This window comes from Pimephales promelas, chromosome 3 (genome assembly GCF_988280905.1).
Source record: "Pimephales promelas chromosome 3, fPimPro1.hap1.1, whole genome shotgun sequence".
Classification (NCBI taxonomy): domain Eukaryota; kingdom Metazoa; phylum Chordata; class Actinopteri; order Cypriniformes; family Leuciscidae; genus Pimephales; species Pimephales promelas.
In genome coordinates, this window is record NC_142771.1 from 22,047,356 (window position 1) to 22,069,981 (window position 22,626).

Genomic DNA, 22,626 nt, shown 5'->3' on the forward strand with positions numbered 1-22,626 from the left:
AATTCCTTTTATTTGGCTTGTTTTAAAGGAAGAAGCGTCCTATTCTGTCAATGTCACCGAGGATATACAATGCAATCGAAGATAAGCCTAATCTTGCACACCCACACGGCATCTTCATTTTTTCCTGTATCAAAGCCAACAGTATGTACAAACCAGAGGATTAGCCACAGACTTCTGTCCTTTTGAATAAACTCAAGCACAACACGTGCAAAGTAAACCTAGCAAGGACAAAACACAAATATTGTGTTTATTGGCTATGTACATATATGTACATTTAACACAGACAATAAAGAAATCCATTATTGTGTATGCAGAATATGACAATGTACATTTGATATAACATTTCTACTCAATAATAAACAATTTAAACAAGTTAAATGAGCAAAACAACAACCACAAAAGTCCATTATGCACTACTTATGCAAAAATAATGCATTTTTTCGAATGCTCCTTTCCATTTTATGCTTTTCCACTACAAAACCAAGGCGCAGACATGCTTCCTAATTTGAATAAGATTAGATATTCAAGGTATTAGAAGATTTCTGTTGCATATATACAAGGTTCATAACATCTGCGCTAGTACACGGTGTCGTTTCTGTGTTTACAAATTGAAGTAAATGGATTATGGAGGCCTTCTTTCCAGCACAGGGATGTATAAAAAACACAACAATTCCATGTAGGAGGAATTTCATGACTCTTTATGAGGTAATTTCCTCCATGCCATACATTAGAAAATCTGCCTGTGTAGATTAAAAAAAACAATGCGTCAAAGCAGAAGTGAAGGTATTGTGCATTAAGTACGGAGATTAAAAAGCTCAACAAAAGTTATAAATAAAAAATTATATAATTATTATTATAGCATAGTCTTCTTTTTTGTGTGTGTGTGTGCGTGTGCCAAAATGCTAATGTTATATATACTTGTATTTTCATCACATCAGCTAAAGGCCTTAATTCTGCTCTCTTATTTTAATACTTGGTTTTACGGCCTGTAATTGTATGATTTGCATTTTTTTCCCGCCCATTATGAATAATCCGTGCAACACACGGCCTGCCTGCCAAGCTGGCATCACTTTCCATTTAATCTTGTGAAACAGTCGCTTTATCTCCTTGTTCAACCTGGGGTTTATCTTTTGTTGTGGCACCGTACTATTGATGCGGAAATGTTTACAAAGCAATATACTTGCCCCATTTAGTGAAAGCAGGAGTTCAAGGTATTAATATGATCATTTTATTACCCACAGTGTGCTTCACTCAGTCATTGACTTCATGACAGACACTGTTTTCTTTAATGGCTCCTTTGCCTAGGACGTGGTGTTTTGTTAACAATGATGTAATAAGAAGGCAGCATTTATACATATCACCAGGAGAGCAGAGACCGTTTCTTTGTTTTGTTTTGTGGTGCAGAACTATCGACTGTGGTATTCTCCTTCAACTCCCTGTGGGGATGAGAGCGGAGCCCCCGTTACATAGGCATGCGCTCCATTATCATTTCAATACGAGTATGACACACCGGCGAGTGGCAGAATGCTCCGTTTCTATTTCCACTCCACAACTGATAGCAAACGGCGTCTGCCTGGTGTGAGGTTTTCCCCAACACCCCCCACCCCCACCCCCCGCCCCTCGCTTTGCCCTGCCGCAAGCGAAACAGCAACACTGGCAACTAGCGTAATGTGCACCGCGAGGCCCCGGCAGCACAGGACAGGCTAAGGCTATAACCAGTTACATAATCGCCGCAATAAACACGTTCCGATTGTACTCAACACACAGCACTTAACTCCCACTGACGATAACAGAGTACGCAGCAACCCTTCGCCAGCTTCCAAGGGAAATAAAAGAGGGAGCGATCCAACACTATACTTCATTCTCACACTCAAGGGCCATGCATTTTCCAAACGATGAAACATATAATCACTGCGGCCCCGGGATATTTTACATTCAACATACATGGTGTTTGAACAGTCTGAATCTTTCTTAAGTCATGGGGAATAATCAAATATGGAAAATGGGCGCTTGTTTTACTTTTAGCAAGCATTTTTGGGGGAATTCATGAAGTGTCAGATTATATTAAACATATTTATTTGAGAATAATATTGTGATGATATGTGTAATATAATATTGCGTTTTCAATGTGAAGTAATTGGTTAACATTAGTTACTAATATGATATAATTAATAAATGCTTTGGAAGTATTGATCATTGTTAGTTCAAGCTAATTTCAAAATGTCTTAAAATTAAACATGAATTAATTGTAAGTTGCATATGTCCACAAATACTATGCAATAGACCTGAGCAAACATGAACTGTAACAAATGTAATGCTCATTGTTAATGCTCAATGTTAACTAATGGGACCTTACTGCAAAGTGTTATCAAAAATCATAAGGAAAACACTAACACACACACACACATGTTTTATGTGAATTTTCCATAGACTTAATCATTTTTATAGTGTACACACATGATTTTTATCCCCTAACCCACCGATCAGAGAAAATGTTCTGCATTTTTACATTTTCAGAAAACACCACTTAGTCTAGACCAAAACATTTCCACACAAGGACCAGGATTTCGGATATTGCCAGCTTTGTGGGGACATTTTGTCCCTATGCCATAGGGTTTACAAGGAACAGACACACGCGCACACACCAATTTGATTATATATTCTCTTTTCTAATTCCTGTCAAGAGGAGCTGCATTTGAAATGAGAGGACTGGCAGAAATCTGCATGATGTATTCAGCATCTAATGAGCGGCGGGGTGAATCGTAGGCACAGGGCATATGCAGTGCCCTGCGAAATCCCCTCTCCTGCACACTATGATTATTCACCCTCGTGTAGCTTTGCACTTCCTCTATTCGGTCAAGCCCACAGGATTTACCAATCCAAAGCTCTGACGGCTCGATAAAAAGAGGCCTGTCCTCCTCCAGAAGGGCTCCCTGCTTTGAGACGCCCTGGCTCCCCGCACTGCCAGGGCTCAGGCGCACCACAACTGAGGCGCATCCATCTGTGGGCCTTGTAGGTGCTGTGGAGATAACCAATTTTTCAAAGCACAACCAGAACTTGCATAATGCCTCATGCACCCACGTTATGACTCACTAAATTACATAAACAGAATGTGGGGTATTCTCTCTCTCTCTCTCTCTCTCTCTCTCTCTCTCTCCTTCTCTCTTTTTGCTTTTTCCTGCCATTGTTATTTCTTCCAAAATCATTTTCAACTAAACAAAGCTATTGAAAACAATGTAATGAGGGTATAAAAGGATGTGTCAGCTTATGTAGAGGATCATGTCTTCTATGTGGGGTAGACAATTTATACTACACTGTGGAAGATTAAGTGTGGGGGGACAATTTTACTTAATTTTAATCTGAAAATGAGCTCTCGTTTTCAACAGAATAAAGCAATAAAAAAAGTTTGGTGGAAAACTTAAAATTAAAATGAGAATATGTAAAATAAAAACAAAAAATGTCACAAGGGCATTGATTGATATTAAAAAAAAAAAAATTTAAAACTGAATATTTCTACAAATTTGTAATAAATGAGGTAACACTAAACTCCTCCCTCAAATGATGTTCCAGATGAACAGCCAACTTCGAATGATACACTGGAGGTTACATTTTACCTGCTTTAACAAATATGTGATGCCTCATATTCATTTTAGAAATTGAATAAAAATGTGAAATCAAATTAAGTATTTGTACAGTGTAAGTTAGTGCAACTGTAACTTCCAAAATATCATTCAGTGTCTACACATGATTTGTTAAATGTGTGGAGTGGACAATAATTTGTTATTACATTTTTAGGACATTATGTCTGCTTATTACAACCTACATTTACAAACATTTTAGTTCCATTGAGTAACAAAACTGTAGCACAATATGTAAATAAAACATGAAGAGTTCAGATGCAAAAGCCTCTAAATGCCATTTGAAATGTTCTTCTTTAATTAAGATTTTTATCAAACTTGTATATTTAAGTTCAGTAATTTCACTTAAATGGCAATGATAATTACCTATTAATTGTTTTTTAAGTGAAATTGATGAAATAAAATATACAAGTTTGATAAAAATCATCATTAAAGGGTTAGTTCACCCAAAAATGAAAATTCTGTCAGTATTTACTCACCCTCATGTTGTTCCAACCCCGTAAGACCTTCGTTCATCTTCGGAACACAAATTAAGATATTTAGGATATTAAAATCGCTCCTGCATACAGTCCATAGGCTTCTTGAGGGACTGGCTCTTGCTGTCCTCGAAAAGTAATTGAAGACATCGTTAAAATAGTCCAAGTGACTACAGGGGCTCAATCTTAAGTTTATCAAACGACGAGAACACTTTTGTGCGCAAAAAAACAACAAAAATAACGACTTTATTTCAACTATTCACTTCCTTCTCCATAAGCCTATAGTCCGTTAACGTAGTGTGATTGCGTAGAGCTACGTCACACGTAGGCTCACTATTGGTCGACGCTGGTCATGTGTGTGTGATGCGTGTGACGTACAATAACAGAAGCTTACGCTATTAAACTAGTAACCTGACTCGCGCAGAGGGAGAAATAAACGAATAGTTGAAATAAAGTCGTTATTTTTGTTGTTTTTTTGCGCACAAAAGTGTTCTCGTCGTTTGATAAACTTAAGATTGAGCCCCTGTAGTCACTTGGACTATTTTAACGATGTCTTTTATGACTTTTCGGGGACGGCAAGAGCCAGTCCCTCAAGAAGCCTATGGACTGTATGCAGGAGCGATTTTAATATCTTAAATATCTTAATTCGTTTTCCGAAGATGAACGAAGGTCTTACGGGGTTGGAACAACATGAGGGTGAGTAAATACTGACAGAATTTTCATTTTTGGGTGAACTAACCCTTTAAAGAAGAAAATTTCAAATGGCATTTAGAGGCTTTTGCATCTGAACTCTTCACATATTTAAAAATATCAACTACTAAATTATATTACACTCCTGAGAACAAATTATATTACACCCAAACAGCCAATCAAACAGAATCATCATCAGCATTGAATTATTTGTTGACATTTTACCTGCTTACGTATATTGCACAAGTACACAATACCACACATTTAATCAAATTCACATTAATTTCATTTTAATAAATGAGTGGATTCACATAAAGCATTTGTACAGTATACATTGGTGAAAATATAACTTCCAAAAATATCATTCAAAGCCTACACAAGACTGTGTTTTGATTTGTTAAATGACTGGACAATGGTTTTTATTGAAATTTTTGGGACATACAGTATGATTGAACTTTTACTTGGTGAAACTAAAAATGTAAAGTAAAGCCACAAAATGTAAATAAAAACTAGCAACAACACCCCAAACCCCTCCCACAAATGAGGCTAAATTTAATAATATTTAACCTGGTTATATTACACATTTAATCAAATTCAAATATTAAAAGATCTTAGTTTAATTTTAAGTTAATAAGTACAAATATGGCCCGAAAATGTGAAAAAAAAGCTGTTGTTTCACAACAGCGGCTGCATTCCTAACTCCTCCTACAAATGATGTACCCCACTAACGACCAATCAAAACACAGCCATGTGGTCGGCACCAAACGATGCGTCAGAAGTTACGTTTCAACCTTCTGCAGTACAAACACATGAATCCACACTCTCAATCAAACAGATCTGTACTGAACACCATTCACTACAGCGCCCCTTCATGTGAGAGTCAAGTCACGGCCCAAGAGTGTCACATAGTGCGTTAAGTTCAACTGTTAGTTGTAATTGCTCTCGTAAGTACTTTCCGATGCAGATGTCATTATAATCATTATCATTTCTGCAGCCCGAGAGAGTCATCAATATTACAACAAAGGTTCAGGGAGGGAGAGCGAGCGTGTGCGACGGAGAGAATATCAACAAAAACAAACTATAATTTCCCGCTATTTCAATTACCCATCATTAGCTCGCATTTCCATCCCATTGCCATTCCCCCAGAAAAATCAAGGTCTCTCACACTCATCTCCATTAGCTGTGATAAAAGCATGCCTGGTGTTTAGCAACAAAAGCAACTCGCTGCTCTGTTAGCTGACTGATCACACTATGAGACCCCGCGTTCTCTGATATTAACACACACACACACACACACACGCACGCACGCGTATGATCCGTCAGCGCACCGGCGCTCAACTGGAGTCCTCGGCGAGAAATTCCCTTTCCTTTGTAGGTCAGACTTAGATGCAGGCATACTCAGATTGAAAATTTCATTATAAAACCTGCCGTACACCCACCCCACTGCCTTAGCCCCGGGACTCACGACACTATATTGATTTTAATAGATACCAACTCACCCCCTCGTGATGCGAGAGCTCTTGTGTGGAAGAATAGCTACCAAGCAGTGTTAACAGTGGCCGCACAGCTCCATGAAGCAACACTCATGCACTCTCACACTGAATGGAAAAGGATCATTTCAAACAGCAAGGCAAGAAACAAAAAAAAGCCACGCGCAAGGGGGGAAGCACACAGAGACAGAACGAGGGAAGGGAAGGGAGAGAGAGACAGGGAGGGAAGAGAGAGAAAGAGAGAGAGAGAAAGAGAGAGATGGGAAATTAATAATCCCAGAGACAAGTCCCCTCTGTGTTATTCATCAGGCTGCTTTCTTGCAAGCTGCGGAGGAGCGGAGATATGCAGATGGGAGGGGCCAACGGCACACTCCATTGGTTCGCGTGCCTCATTCCTATACATCGCAGCCAATCCACTTTTTTTTACCGTGCCGCCTCGCCTCGGAGGTACAAATACAGTAGCTGCCTTGCGGTTTCACGAGAACGAAGAGAGGATAAAAGACAAATGAGGAGCTAAAAAGGGGGGAAGAGGAGTAAGGAGAGGGGATGGCGCTGGATGAGGAACACTGCTTAGGGGCTCAGCAATGCTGCCTTCGGTTAATGCACTATTAACTTTATTTGAGCCGACTTCCCATATGATTCTCTGCGGAGGGGTCACTCATCGGTACGCAGTTTCTTCCCAAATCACATCATAATGAAATTGCTGGCTATTTCCCAAACCTACAACAACAACAATAATAATATATATATAAAAAAGAGAGGGGAAGGGAATAAAGCAGGTGATGTTGGCTGTTGGCTGGCTGCCCTTGCTGTCAGACATTATAGGCAATTCCTTGCCTCCATTTTCCATGTTACAATGAATACATTTCACAGCTCACTTGCTCTAAAGTGTGGGTGGTACAGCATAACAACCTACACCATGTGAGAGAATATCTAACACTTTCACCTCTCTATTTTTCTCTGCCATTGCAGTAAAGCGAAGCGAGTCTCCAAACCTCCACACTCAGCCAAGCTCATCAATTATTGAGGCTGCACATCGGCCCCACAAAATCTGATGCTTTAAATGTAGTTTTGTGTTACAGTCTGAGTGAAAAAGCTGATGCAGAGGAAAAGCTCAATTCACTCTTGCGCGCAACTGTGCGGTCTTCGGCATGTCTACGTTGAGTTGAACAATCTGTAAATTAAAAAGGTGCAGTTTTTTTTTTTCACCATGACAAAAAAAAAAAAAGTTGGTCGTTAAGACATTGGCTTCACAAATTTTATTTTAAGGGTGTGTTTAAAATATGCTAAAGAAAATATTTTGATGAATGTTGGCGTTTTTTGGTCAAAATTGGACCCCATTGAAAAACAAGCAAAAAAAAAGAAAGAAAGAAAAAAAAAAGTCAAATGCAATGACGTCCATATGTAAGTAAATAGAGAGCCTAAGTCCTTCCCCTTCCGGTTGACCAACATGGGACCTTATTTTGGAAAAATATTGTATGGTGAGAGACAACAAATATTTTGATCTCATTTGAATTGTGCCCTGAATTACACATATGATGTTTGTCAATTTTAAAATATACATTTTAAAGTCAAAAGACGGGAGAGATAAAACTAAATGTTACTCTTCTGTTTTATGACAAACTGCGACTTTGTGACTTTCATAATTATATTTTAAATTCACAAACATCATATGTGTAATTCAGGGCACTATTCAGATGGAATAAAAAGATAAGTTGCCTCTCGCCATTGACTACCATACGTATTTTTTTCCGAAATAAGGTCCCATGAGCCGGAAGCAGAGGGGAGGTACTTAAGCACTCTATTGCCATAAGAGCGATTATTTAATCAATAATAAAAAAAAAAGAGTGCGTCATGAAGGTATTTCAATTGTTCACAACTACTGCAGGTTGCTGCTGTGAAATATATTGCATTATATTATTTGTTTTATACTACTACTATAAATAATAATAATAATTATTATTATAGTAATTGTTATTATTAATCGTGTCATCCAATACAATATTGGACGCTTCGGATTCAATCTTAAAAAAAAAAAAAAAGAATATTAAAGAATTAAAGACAAATTCATCAGTGTTCAATTGTGCATATAAGTATGTACAATAAAATTATGTTTAGTAATAATAAAAATAATAACAATAATAAAAAATCAAGTCAAGCAACATCACTTCAGGTTTTACTGTGCAAACCATCTAAAATCTAGATGTCCATTCTGTCCTAACCTTATTTTACTTCATATGTAATTTCGAGGTGTGCTAAGAGTAATCCTACCACACTGGCAGAACTGATAGCTTTATTGTTTTGTGCGCAGATTGGTTGAATCCAGTACGGGGCAGCTCATTTTAATGGCTGAATGTGCCACAGTAATTTCACATTTTTGGCACAAAAAGCAACCACCACAGGGGGGCTATGAACAGTCAGTTGGATATGGCAAGAGGACAGTCATGTGAAATCGCAGACCGAATGTGAGCGGTGAGAGGCCAATCCTGGCTCGCCGTAATCAGCTAATTAAGCACTTCAGTCAGGCCTGCGAAGGCTGCCACATTTCCCTTTGTTATCAAATTCATTATTCAATGTTCAAAAAAATGGAAGGGAACACTAACAAGATGGACTAGAAGCTCATACATAGTATGAACGGGAGGTTGAGTTGTGACATCTCTCTCTCTCGTTTTCCGTAACATCTTGGGCCAGATCTGGATTGTGATACTCTCCGAACGCAAACACAAACTGCTTGGCTGATCTGCGGGATAATGGGAGTGTGGATGTGTATCAGTGGCATAACTGAGCCAGAGAAACAGACGGTAATTACCATTGCCCTCTCTCACACACCTCCAGTGCGCACACACAGGAAATGGGAAATAGGATCGGGCGATAGCAAGCCACCTAGCCTCCTCACCTCATTCCCCACCAATTCAAACTAATCTACTTCTTGATTTCAGAGGGAAATCAACAAACATTCATTCCATTGAATCCTCACCGCTCCATGTGGGGAAGGAGGGGGCTCTGAGAGTAAAAGCGAGCAATGGGAGCCCATTGAAAATGATTGTCTCATTCAGCCGCGGCACACACGGAGGCCTTTATCCAAACCTGGCTTGAAGCTCATCCAGAACTTTCTATCACATTACAAGCGCTCGGCACTGGAGTGCCTGAGATTAATCGCAGGTTAAATCTGCGTTTATGTACACTGCATAGGCTCGATGACAAGCGAAACCACCAGAAGGGCAAAGCTGGAAAACATGTCCAGATTTCATCAATATTCATATGAATGGGGAAACGACAATCCAGTGTTGTTTCACATGGACGTCTCTAGGCGATGGTTCTCTTGTCCACCCGTCGGCTGTTTTTCATCTCTGGGCTTACGGATATCTTATTGCTTTTATTTTCTGTCATTAAATTGTGATAGAATTAAGGATAAGAGCAGCTGGGTACTACATCAATAGAAAATCAATTATATTGTCAAAACTTAGATATATGACCTGCAGTTTTTCATCTGTGCTGAAAGACATCTAAAAAAAAAAAGGTTTATTTTTTGAAGTTTAATCACCATTTTCGATCCGATCCTGAAAAGCTGTTTATCTGCTTCCGTGACATTCATATTTGTGACAACCATATCAAGCAATTCAGTGACAAACAAAATAAACAATGGCCAGAGCTCAGCTCATACATTTTAAGCACTTTCCCAGAGGAAATCGACATCTAACATAATTCTCGCTGAAGCAAAATTCAACAGACCACTGGTCTGAACAGACTGTACTCACAAAATGGCAGACATACACAAACAGGATTTCCTCCACATTATCTCATGCCAAAGCGTAGCCGTTTTAATTGTGCTCATTATACGAGCATATTGTAAATCCTCCGCTGCCTCGTCGAGTTCAGACTCGAGAGAGCCCTGGGAGCAGCGTCCGCATTGCCGAAGGGCTCCTCAAGTCCTTGTTGAAATAATTTGAGTATAAAGTTGTGACCTCGAGCACCTGAAGTACCTTTCAAGCTACGCCTTCCAGGATTCATTTCAGCTCCAAATCACAAGGGATTTCTGGGTGGCTACTTCAGACGGCCTTGGGTCACCGACAACCCGGCGATGTCCAAACTGCTCTGTGTCCACCTACAGTATGTTGCTCCCCAACCCCCTTTTCTGTAGTTAGTCATAAGAGTGTCTGAAACGCTCTAAAATGACAACATTTGGGAGTGTTTTTCTTCTCTTCTATCTGTTCACTGTTGGAGCTGTAATTGACTTTATGCTCCATTCCCGATATTTTTGACACAGCTGATGTGAGCTCTCAGCGGAGGCTAGAGATATGTCATACAATCCAATCTCCCGCTCCACTCAGATCACAGTCACCATTTAATTAAAGCCAGCAATGAACACTTTATTTAATGGCCTGGCCCCTCCCCCACTCCATTACGCCCACCTCTGACTCCTCACACCTCGCAAAGCATCACACAAGATCCTCAATCTAGTCCTAGTATAACTCAGTAACGTTAGAAAAGATTTCTATTTCATAGAAATGTTATGCCGCACAACTGTTTTTAACATCAGCGTATTTTACTAGGATTTCTAAAGGATCATGATAATGAAGAAATTCAGCTTTGCCATCAAAGGAATAAATTACATTTTGCAATATATTCACATAGAAAACAGCTATTTTTAAATTGTGATAAGATTAACTGTAATTTTAATCCAATAAATGCAGGGGGGAAAAAAACCCAATCAAAACTGGTGTATTGTTGGGGGTCTCGCAGTTCTACCTGCTGGGCCATACAGTAATTTGCAAGCAATGGGTAATATCGGTTTCTTTGGCAGGAAGATTATCCCTTAGTGAATCTGTCACTTCCCATTTCAGTTAACACACTGTTGAGTAGGGTTCATCACACACTGAAAAAAAAAAAAAAATTCTGCATGGCCGAATACAAAGCAAAAACCACAGTCTTCAAAGCCACACAGAGGGGCCAAAAGAACCGAATTCCGAGGGACTCCATTCACAACAATAAAAGACATGGGCTGTTTTGCCCCCGGACACGATCTGAGAAAGTGGGCTAATGTGTTTTATAAACAAATGGCTTTTATATAGTTGAAAGTGGCCAAAGACACAATGGCACTCCAGGTCTCTTACTTTTGTGTCAAAAAAGGCGATGGGGGTTAACTGGCTTTTGAGCAATGAGAGCACTTTGGTACATGTCATTTTGAAGGGGTTGCAGTTCACTCAAAATCTATCATCTGAGGCCGTTCTTTCTGCGGATGTGGATCAGCACACAGAAGATTTGATTTGACAGGGTCAGAAGGTTGTGCCTAGAGACATTAATAAACTCGCCAAGTCCCCGAGACTCCAGATTCACTTGACCCAACTGCTCCGCTGCTGATCCCAACAAACCTAGCAACAAAATGAAAGTTCAACAAATATCGAGTATATAGTTTCATTTTTTTCCCGATTCTGCGATGTCTTTGAAATCTTTTCATATTTTATCCTTGAATTATCACCAGACATTTTTCATTTGTTTCATCATAAACTTTTTCGCAAAGATCTGACTACATTTAACAACATAAATACAGTAACATGATTAACAGCATCCATCCATCCATCCATCCATCCATCCATCCATCCATCCACCCACCCATCTCTCTATCTATCTATCTATCTATCTATCTATCTATCTATCTATCTATCTATCTATCTATCTATCTATCTATCTATCTATCTATCTATCTATCTATCTATCTATCTATCTATCTATCTATCTATCTATCTATCTATCTATCTATCTATCATGTTCTCCCTGTGTCTGGATGGGTTTCCTACTGGTGCTCCAGTTTCCTCCAGTATAGTTCCAAGCCTTGTAATGGGGAGGGGTTTGGGAAAGACCTGGCGACCTAAAAATCATTGGCAAGACAATTCATGGACAGCCTCTTGTGTATGGTTACATTTACCATATGCCCATATATATGTATATTACTAAGGCAGGAGATCAGGATATTGTGCTGCTTGCCTTATAGCACAAACTACAACTAATAAAAAATATATTTAAAAAAAAAATCTCTTTTGACTTGAGCCAATGAGTAACCAAGAATAACACCTTACAAACACTCTGAAAATCACATAGCAACAAACTAAAAGTCCTCCAAACACCTTAGCAATGGCACATCAATACCTTGGCAACCACCATAGGTATGTGTACGAGTTACAAGTTCATCCAAAATGGCAAAATGTAATTAGTGTAGATAGTATAGAGATTTAGGGAAAATATTGGTGAGAGCAAAGAGAAACTGATCAGCGAAACTCAAACCTGTGTTCCAGTAGGAGCACTACAGATTCAATGTGTCACATGCTCACTTGCTACAGCTGCAGCACGGCTTCAATGATGTTATTCAAACTTTGGACTAATAACACATTGGTACCTCAATCGGTCTCTGAGATTTGTTTTCATGATAATCGAATGTAAAGAGTTTTATCTCTTAAAACTGTTTAGCGTATAACGCTAGTATATGGTGCCATTTAATAAGTAAAAAGAAATAAAATATCTTCTTATTAAACTCTCTGTACACTTACAAAGTTCTCAATGCTTCGTTTTGCATGTATGGACCCTCATTATGTTACTGTTTTAGTGTGGGGATATTTTGAGTCTTGTTAGTGGTACTGTATTAACTAGCAATTTCTTTTTACCTATTATATGGCGTTATAATCTAAACAGTTTTTAGAGATAAAAATCTTTACATTCGATTATCATGAAAACAAATCTTAGAGAACGGTCGACTACAGTAGGTACCAATGTGTTATTAGACCAAAGGTTCATTTTGCGCCGGAGTTCTCCTTTACATTTCAGCTGTCCTACATTCTCACTAACTCACATATGCTCCAAAAATAAATAAATGAAGTCTAAAAAAAAAAAAAGATAAAACATATATATAATTTGATTTTATCAATTTCATTCAAGTGATTGCTTAGCAAGTTCTGCGACTACAGCAGAATGAATTAGACACTCTGAAATCCCAGTAAGACATGCCTGCTGGCCATTCATACATCTCCATAAAAGCCCAGACTGTCTAACAGCCAAGATCAGTTGCACTCCTCTGAACAACCATGTTTTAAAAGAAAACACAAAGAAACAAGATCTGTGCTTTGCAGAGGGACACGTATTGCCAAGCTGCTTATTCACGAATTTCTGTGATGCATTAATTAAGGAAAGGATGCAGGAGATATATGATTGAGAGAGAGAGAGAGAGAGTCAGGGAAAAACAGATTATGTGAGGCACTCTGGAGCTTTCTTCTTCCAAGCAACTGCAATATGGCCGAAGGGATCTGGTTAACCCACTTCTATCAGACGACTGTGGAGTCAGGCTTCCAATGAAAGGAGTTGAGATTTGTTGCTGTAAGACACTTTGTATGTGCCAGGAAACATGCAAATGCTTCTGCAGCATATAGTAGCCTGGTTTGTGGTGTTCAACAGCAAAGACATGATGTCTACAATTAAGTAGTATCAAAGGGACGACCCTCGGGAGAACTACATCAGGCCGGGGACATTGAAAGTTCTTCTGTGCAGAATAATCGGGACACATCATGGGTTTGATTTACAACCGACACACAAACTGATTTAAATATACCTTGAATGCACCACGAGTCACATTGGATAAAACTGCGTCGCCTATTTATAAAAGTAATTGTGCCTGGGTCAATGACATGACAGTTTTATTCCTTTGTAACCTATAATATCTATTTTATATCTATTGTTTTAAAAATACATAAAATGCAATGCATACATGCAGTGACTTGAATACACCACCTTTTCTATGAAGAAAGTTTTTCATGTATGAATAAAAAATAAATAATAATTGGGTGGTTAAGTCTTATGCTGTCGTAGACATTTATTATTATATTTCAGACAAATTATATTAAATAAATATAAATAAATACATTTTATGACAGAGAGGACGCCTAATTTGAACTTTATATGAAAACGCATAGTTAGACCACATAGTAAAATAAAGAAAATCAGGTAAAATGTAATATTTATGAATTTGTTGATTATGTAAAAATTCATGATATTTCAACATTATTTAATTAATTTATTAATTAAAATACTTATATATTTTAAAACTTAAAATGCGTTGGCTGTGAACACTCACATGCATTAAAGGTTCAGGGAAAATGTTATCAAATGTACACTTCTCTTGAAATGGTAAAAAAGGCCTTCAAACAACATAAAACAAACATGAATACAAAGAGAACATGGTTCTAAGAACATGTGTCTTAAAACATTTTTTTTTTCTTTTACTTTATCATGGAGCCTTATATGTTATTGACCCACCTACACTACCCTCAATATCTCAAATGAATAATTTAGTTTGCCTGGTCATTTTAACATATAATCTAATCACAAGGATGAAAAATGAGTGCAGAACACCAGCATATGCTTGATTCATCTCTGGCTGCACAAACAATGCACTTTGGCAGCATCTGCTGGGGCCCGAAAAAATTACACACACACGCTGTTGCACGAACAGGACACGGACCTGCTCGTGTTCCAGCAGGATGTCCGCAGTCCGTCCACATGCTGTATACAAACCCAAGCATGTGTATCTCATCTTCAGAGTGTGATAATTGAATAATAATCTAATTTGCATTTTCAGACAGCTCCAGCAAGCGGCAAGGATTTCGACTTAACAGATAATGACAATTATCTCAATTTCCTTTAATGTTTTAATTTCGAGCAGGCACTATTATGTGGGAACAGATAGGGTGAGCGATGATTAAAATAGCAACTTGTGTTGGTTTTGCAGCTTTGAAATGACTTGTCCTATCAGAGAGAATGCACATGGGAAGCGTCCCTCTCCATCGCTTTAATTCCCTGGTGTTTAGCATATTGTATGCCCATGGCTGGTAAATTAGTCACATCTGGAATAGCCTAATTAACAGATAGGAGCTTAACCTACTTATCAGAGCAAGCCACTTGGACTTTTTTTCCTTTTTTTTGGTGTAGAGGGTGGGGGCACCAGAGGGTGGGCAGGCAGGCAGGACTGGTGAATGGATGGATGGAGAAAAGAAAGAGTGACTAGATTAGTGCTCGCTAGCTTCCCAGTTTACTGATGACGGTCTTGGTTTTTTTTTTTTTTTTTTTTTTTTAAAGAAATCTGCCCACCTGCCTTCACACTTACTCATTTCCCACATAAAAGAGCACGGATGATGTCAAGGTGTCAAGAAGCGTGGCTGACAGCCCAACATTACCAAACAATTGGCAGGGGTCAACATAAAAACAATACCACCCTCTCAGACCCTCCATTACAGAAATGGAAAAATTCTGTCAGCCCTGGATTTAATGTTATTTGCAAATGATACAGTACTTTAAGTACCCGCTTATTCCATCTCTCCACCTCTTTCAGCCCCTCTGTTCATTTCTCTCTTTCCTTTCAAGCACAATTAAAGGTAAATAGGCAATAAAGGAATTGCTTTAAGTATTAACGCCGCCCCCATCCCCCCATCTTTTATGGTTTAATGGTAAACATGGCTTTTGTACCACAATTTCCATTAATGTAATCTAATAGCTGTTCTAGTAGACCCCGGCATCACATTATTGATATCTGCAGGATGAAAGCAATTTTTCATTTAATGTGTGAGAGGAAAAAAAAAAAAACAGAACGGTTCATGTGCTAGCCTGGCTGTATAATGGAAACGGAGGAAATAAAATCATTCATGCCTCTTATGACAGTGTTACGTTTTAAAAACCTTCAATAAAAGCGTGGCCTTTCCGATTCCCTCTAATTAATCATCGGCAACCCTTTAAGCGTCGAGGGGATGGGGCGGACGATCTCCGCCGTAAATTTGAGAATGCCGTCTTACATGATAAGACCACTGCGCCGGTTTCAATCCCCTTTGTACGCATCCGGCCTTAAAAAACATTCCCACAGCTAACAGGCGAGCATATTAGAAAATAAAATACAATTCTGCCACCTGACACTTCAATTTAGCCTGCTCCAACTGCTGAAGCCATCAGCCCGCTGGCCTGCCTGCCTGCCATGATGGAGAATCCCCCAAATATCACTTAACTGATCTGAGCCAGGCACGTAATGCTCATGCACTCTCCCCCACTGCATTACCGACACACACTCTCTCTCTCTGCAGTGCGTTCCGCTCACACACACAATCTCATTTTAATTGACTGCATTGTCTGGGCCGGGGCTGCGGGGAGTGCCTCCACCCTCCTCTCTCCACCCTGCCGCTTTGAGGAGTATTTACAATCCGATAATCTTCAAGCTCCTCACCACATCTATTACACTGCAGAAGAACAGACACTGAGAAACCAGTGCCTTTAAAGGGATAGTTCAGCCAAAAATGATAACATGCTCATCCTTTACTCACCCTCATGTTGTTTCAAACCAGTATGACTTTTGTTCTTCTGCGCAGCATAAAAAGGAGATATTTTAAAGAATGTGTAGACCACCATTTTCCAAGAAATTACAATGAATGGAAACTGGATCTTTTGAGCTTCAAAAGGATTAAAAAGCACAATGAAATATTCCAAAAGTGGGGTGTGGAATATACACTTGGGTATGAAAATACTATTTCAGTCTTTTAGTCAATTAATTCAATGTTACTTGCTGTTTCTTTGTTTTGTATTTTTCCAATTTTTTTTCCAATGCAGTAAAAATTGTTTCAAAGTAAATACTACACCATTTCTCAGTGTAGACATCTTCATTTTTGTGAATAATAGACTTTAAAAGATTTCGAAAAAGCCTACACTGTTTCAAAGGATAAGCATTCTTTTGAGTCAGATATTTTGAATGAATTGGTCTAGTTAACATGAGTCATTCGTTCATGAATCGAGCTGATTCTTGAGCTCAGTTAACAGTTTTGATCCCTTTAGTAGTAGTGAACAGCTCTCTGGAGATTATCAGTGAACAACCTAAATTTCAATCTATTCCTCACACAAAGCAATTGTATGACTTTAGAAGACTTAAATATACTGTATAGTGCATAAGTCATATGGACTACTTACAAGTTCATGGTCCTTTTGTGTCCTTTTTTTTAAAGCTCGAAAGCTCTGGCCACAATTTTGTTGTGATTTAATGAGGTAAAAATGACCCATACTTCGTCACAAAAAAATTGTGACATCTTATATCCACCCTTAAAGGGTTAGTTCACCCAAAAATGAAAATTAAGTCATTAATTACTCACCCACATGCTGTATCAACCCTGTAAGACCTTCGTTCGTCATCGGAACACAAATAAAGATATTTTTGATTAAATTTGAGAGCAGTATCACTACAACATAGGCACCCTGAGGGATTGAAACTTGACGGCCCAGAAAGTCAATGAAGAAAATGTTTAAATGTTCCATGTGACAACAGTGGCTCAAGTATAAGTTCATCAAGCGACGAGAATACTGTTTGTGCGAAAAAACGAACAAAAATAACGACTTTATTCCACTACTCCATTCCTTCCTTGTAGGCCTGAGACGAGAGTTCAAGAGATTTCCACGACATATGCGCGAGAATTGCGATCTTCTTCAACAACTTCAGTTCAGTTCTCGCACATGCGTCGTGGAAATCTCTTGAAATCTCTTGAACTCTCTTGAATGACTTAATTTTCATTTTTGGGTGAACTGTCCCTTTAAAAGGTGCATATTAGTACCTTAGAGTAGTAACAAGTTCCCTTAAGTTACTATGAACCTTAGGGATAAATAAGGTACTAAGTATTTTAAGGTTACTGCGCCAGTGACAAGTTGTTGTACCCTTAAAAGGTCAACTTTTGTAGAGTGTACATACTGCAAGTAAACATGAAAGTGAGTAAATAAAGACATAACTTTAATTGCTTAGAGTGGGCCTATAAAAGCCAGGTGCCAACAGGAAGCTGCACACTTGCCCTTTGTCTTAACTGCGCTCATTCTCTGCTTCTCTCTCTCTCTCTCTCTCTCTCACTGCTGAGGTATGTAGCCGGCATAGCAATCTCCCTGCATCGCCATCCTTCACCACATCAAATGATCATTTAGCACGGCCCCCTCTCCGTGATTGATTGACTCAGCCCACGCCTAAATCACCCTCATAAAACTGGTATTGTGACAATGCTGGGAGTGTGACAGGTTAAGGAATTGTATTGATTCACAACTGCAGTCCTGCGGTGTGACTGAGGCACGTCAGTAGTCTGAAGACCGCAGAAAGAGGCACCAGCTTCGATAACGCGGTTGATTTTCAATACACAAAGAGAATATGCTTTAAACGGGTGCTTTCAAAGTTCATTAGAGAATAGAGCTTGAAGTATCACTAACAGGTTTAAGAGAGGTCTCTGAAGAGTGCCACTAAAAGAACAGTAATGCTTCTAGGACTGACTCCGACCTCCATTTTCTCTCCTCAAATGTAGCATGCTGCCATTCAAAGAAAGCTCATTCAGGACATGCTTTTAAAAAGTGTCCTCGTGGACTGTTCATGTGTCAACAGTCCTCTAGCGTTAAAGGAAAGCTTCCCTGACATAAGAAGGCCTTGGGGTACGTCCCAGCCCAAAAAGTCAGTCATTTTTTCCTGCAGCATGGGAAATAACACAGAGAATTAGCCAGTCGTGAAGAAACACTCTTTGTTTCGGGTATTTTACAGAGGTGGCATGTCCCGTGTCAGTCCTCACAAATCGACAGAGGGCTCCAAACAAATCACAGCCAGCCGAGGCAATATATGAGACTTCAGGCCCCTGAACAAGACTGCTGAAATCAGCAGCTTTACAGGGTCAGTCCTCCAACCACCCTCCCTTTCTCTCTCTCACTATTTTTTTTTCTTTCCCTTACTGCCGAGACGCCAAAGCAATCAATCTTAACTAGAGCCATTCCTTCTCTGGAGTGAAGGGTGCCATTTGTTTTCTTCCATTGGGATGCTACCCTTTCCAGTGAATATCTCTCCTGTGCCGATCTTTTTACATTTCCCTTCATTATTGGTTTATGATTGTAATAAGAGCTCTAATGTTCCTGATGCCCAAGACGATCCCCTCAGTTTGTAGTCTGAATACTGATAGTGATTTTACCATAGAGGGATTTAATAATGATTTACGGCATACATTTTCATACCTTTTTTTTTTTTTTTTCTCAGAACTTGTTCCATTGAAATGAAAGGGTTAGTTCACCCAAAAATAAAAATTCTGTCAGTATTTACTCACCCTCATGTTGTTCAAAAGTTATGTGCTTATTTGTTCTGCTGAACACGAAGGAAGATATTTGGAAGAATGTTTTAAGCAAACAGATCTCAGTCCCCATTGACTACCACAGTACTATGGTTGTCAATGGGGACTGAGATCTGTTTGATTAAAACATTCTTCCAAATATCTTCCTTTGTGTTCAGCAGAACAAATAAACACATAGAGGTTTGGAACAACATGAGGGTGAGTAAATACTGACAGAATTTTCATTTTTGGGTGAACTAACCCTTTAAAAGCTTTTCAAATGGTTTATTTCCGCCGTTACAGAAATGCAGAACATATTAAAACAGGTTTCCCAAACACCTCCCCTGTTTGCCATTGGTTGACTAAATGTATAGCCCCCGCCCCTAGGCTCGCACCATTTGTTAAGCCACTGTTGCTGTGTTGGGCTGGCCAGAAAAAGCCACAGAGACAGTGTTCACATTTTATCATGGGAAATATGTCTGGATTTCTTATAGTTGTCTCGACATATTAAGCTTTAACATCTTAAAAGAAATGCACACTTCAGCCCTAAATTTGCCTTTGAGTGTCTGAATGGCCCAATGATGATTTAGTAACTGATACCACATTCATTTCTGGTCATGTGTCACTACAGATTTTGACACAATTTGAATTAAATATTTTCCCATTATAGGCGCTGATGAAGAAATGCAGAAATACTGTGGGGGTATTTTTTACATTAGTGACTTCTGAGCTTTTTAAACATGTTCAACTGGCTGTGGGTTAATCGTCCAATAACTGAAGACCATTACTTAGAGCGAAGAATCAAAATATTAAAATTAAGCAGGAAAGCACAACTAGGAGGGACATTATTTGTCAAACACCCGGACACTCCACAGGCAAAAAACAAGAGAGAGAGAGAGAGAGAGAGAGAGAGAGAGAGAGAGAGAGAGAGAGAGAGAGAGAGAGAGAGAGAGAGAGAGAGAGAGAGAGAGAGAGAGAGAGAGAGAGAGAGAGAGAGAGAGAGAGAGAGAGAGAGAGAGAGAGAGAGAGAGAGAGAGAGAGAGAGAGAGAGAGAGAGAGAGAGAGAGAGAGAGAAATGGGTGTGGGAGAGTGAGAGATTCCTTTCATTAATCCATGAATGTAATTACTGTATAAACAGCCCCTTCCTCTGATTGATGTCCCTCAGCCATGTTTCATTTACTTCAGCATGTTCTCATATTTGAGTGAAATAAACAAGCATATTCCCACAGGAGTCATTTACATCTCACCCCTCTCATCAAACACATTAAAAGGCAGCTGAACCCCCGCTCCATTTCGCCGACATTTCCGGTCTGCCCATAAGAGTCGGGGTATCGAGGCATCTGAAGACGGAGTGACGGGTAGTGAAATAGGCCATAGATTATACATAAAAAAAAGATGATGGATGTAGAGAGGAGTCATTTAAATCCACATCTCAGCTGCTTGTGCTGTGGAGACGCCTGGAGAGGTTCAATCATTCCGGCAATTCTACAAATAGCTTTTCACTCAATGAAGCATGCAAGAGTTGGACCTTGTTTCAAAAATACACCAAATGTGAAAGGAAGAGAAATTACCCTCCTGAAAATTCACATAGGGGTCAGATCAGTAAGTTTGATCATATGCTTCACACAAATAAGCCTTATAATCAGCTGTGTTCATGAAATATTGTAAACATAATGACGATACATCATGTCATGAATCTTAAAACACATGACCAACACTCAATATTATGAGTTATATTAGGGGTGTCAATCACGTTTTGTCGGAGCTTGCAGGATGTTAAGAGGGGACAAAAATAAATGAAACATTCATGTGACTTTATCATGATAATTTCATAATTTTCCCTTTTTTTAGTGACAGTAGATAATTATCAGTGGCGAATAGTGAATTTCACAATTGTTTCCAATTCTCCACTGAATACGAGACTTATAATTAAAGTTAGCATATTTTTATGCCTAATTCTAGAGCAGTGAGAGGTTTTCTTTTCTTTGTCAAATTGTATATATACAGTATACACATGAACACATTAAAAAGGTCGCTGAACCAAGCTCAGGCAACATTTCCATTCTATTATGGGAATTTTATTGTACTATAATGCTTTATACAGCACTCTTCAAAGTTGTAACCATAAACAGTTAAGTATTATGTACAGTATATTATAACTGTGGTTACAATTTAGGAAAATATAATAATATAAGTATTATATAATCAAATAATCATTTTAAAATGTTATGTAGTGACTATGAATACATTAAACGGGCACATTATATATGTGATGCGTTCTTAAAGAGAAAGACAATGTTTTCAGCTTGCCACTATAAATTGCTGTTTTCTGCTCTAAACTAGTGAATTTTTTTTTCAGGATATATCCAGAGATGATAAACAAGAGGTAATAGAATAATAATTTACTGAAAACCCAATTTTGACCAAAAAAAATGGCATTCGATATATTTTTAGTCCTTACTGAAAACGTACTAGCCCGACATCCAACGGGTTTTCCCAGATCACATCACATATGCTGTAAAGTAGGCCTAGTATATAAGTAAGTGTGATAAAATGTATTCATTGAGGTCCACTTGAATCAGTTTTTTGTCCATTAAAATTGATTTACCGTAAAATAACTAGTCAAATAGATGAATAGATTAATTGTTTAACACAATTAACACACTACCAATCATTTCAGCAGTGACTATGGTTTACTGCTTCACCTTTGACAGAACAATGGCCTGAAAAACTGCAGGTTGCCCATCATGGGATGCATTTGCAGGTCTCCATCAGCACCATGGACAGTTGCTGTTGAAGGGGGCTGAATGATGCATCTGGATTTGTTTGGCCTTAAGGCCTTCCCAGGGCATTCCCCAGTTAGTCTGGTGCATAAAGGTTATTTCCACCAGACCGTCAACTTCCTGTCATAAATCCCCACGCAACAAGCTGAGGCCCCAGTACATGCACACATATTCAGACATCATATTTGACTTAAATCCCTCTGCTATTTGTTTGGTTTGACACTGGTGACACTTTGATTAATCTAATTTGCTCGCTTGCGTTTACAGCTTCGGCGGCAATGAATCTTTATTTTATATGGTCAAGCGCTGGCATTTCCCTTCAGACCGGGCTCGGAGAGGAAAGAGGGGGGTTTGTTGAGTGCCTCAGCCTTTCTGAGACGTAGCCTTCTGTCCATTCTGTCCTGCCTAAATTATGATGC

General features: G+C 38.9%; 1 protein-coding gene across 7 annotated transcripts in view; it reads right to left on the bottom strand.

Moving 5' to 3' along the window:
* Positions 1-22,626, bottom strand: part of rbfox1 (RNA binding fox-1 homolog 1) — a 252,524-nt gene that overhangs the window by 69,652 nt on the left and 160,246 nt on the right. The window contains exon 1 of one of the 7 annotated variants that reach the window (XM_089128494.1): positions 6,304-6,603. The exons of the other annotated variants lie outside the window; for them this stretch is intronic. The gene's annotated coding sequence lies outside the window, so the exon portion shown is untranslated. Of the gene's footprint in view, positions 1-6,303; positions 6,604-22,626 lie in introns of those variants that run through there. 7 annotated transcript variants of the gene reach the window in all.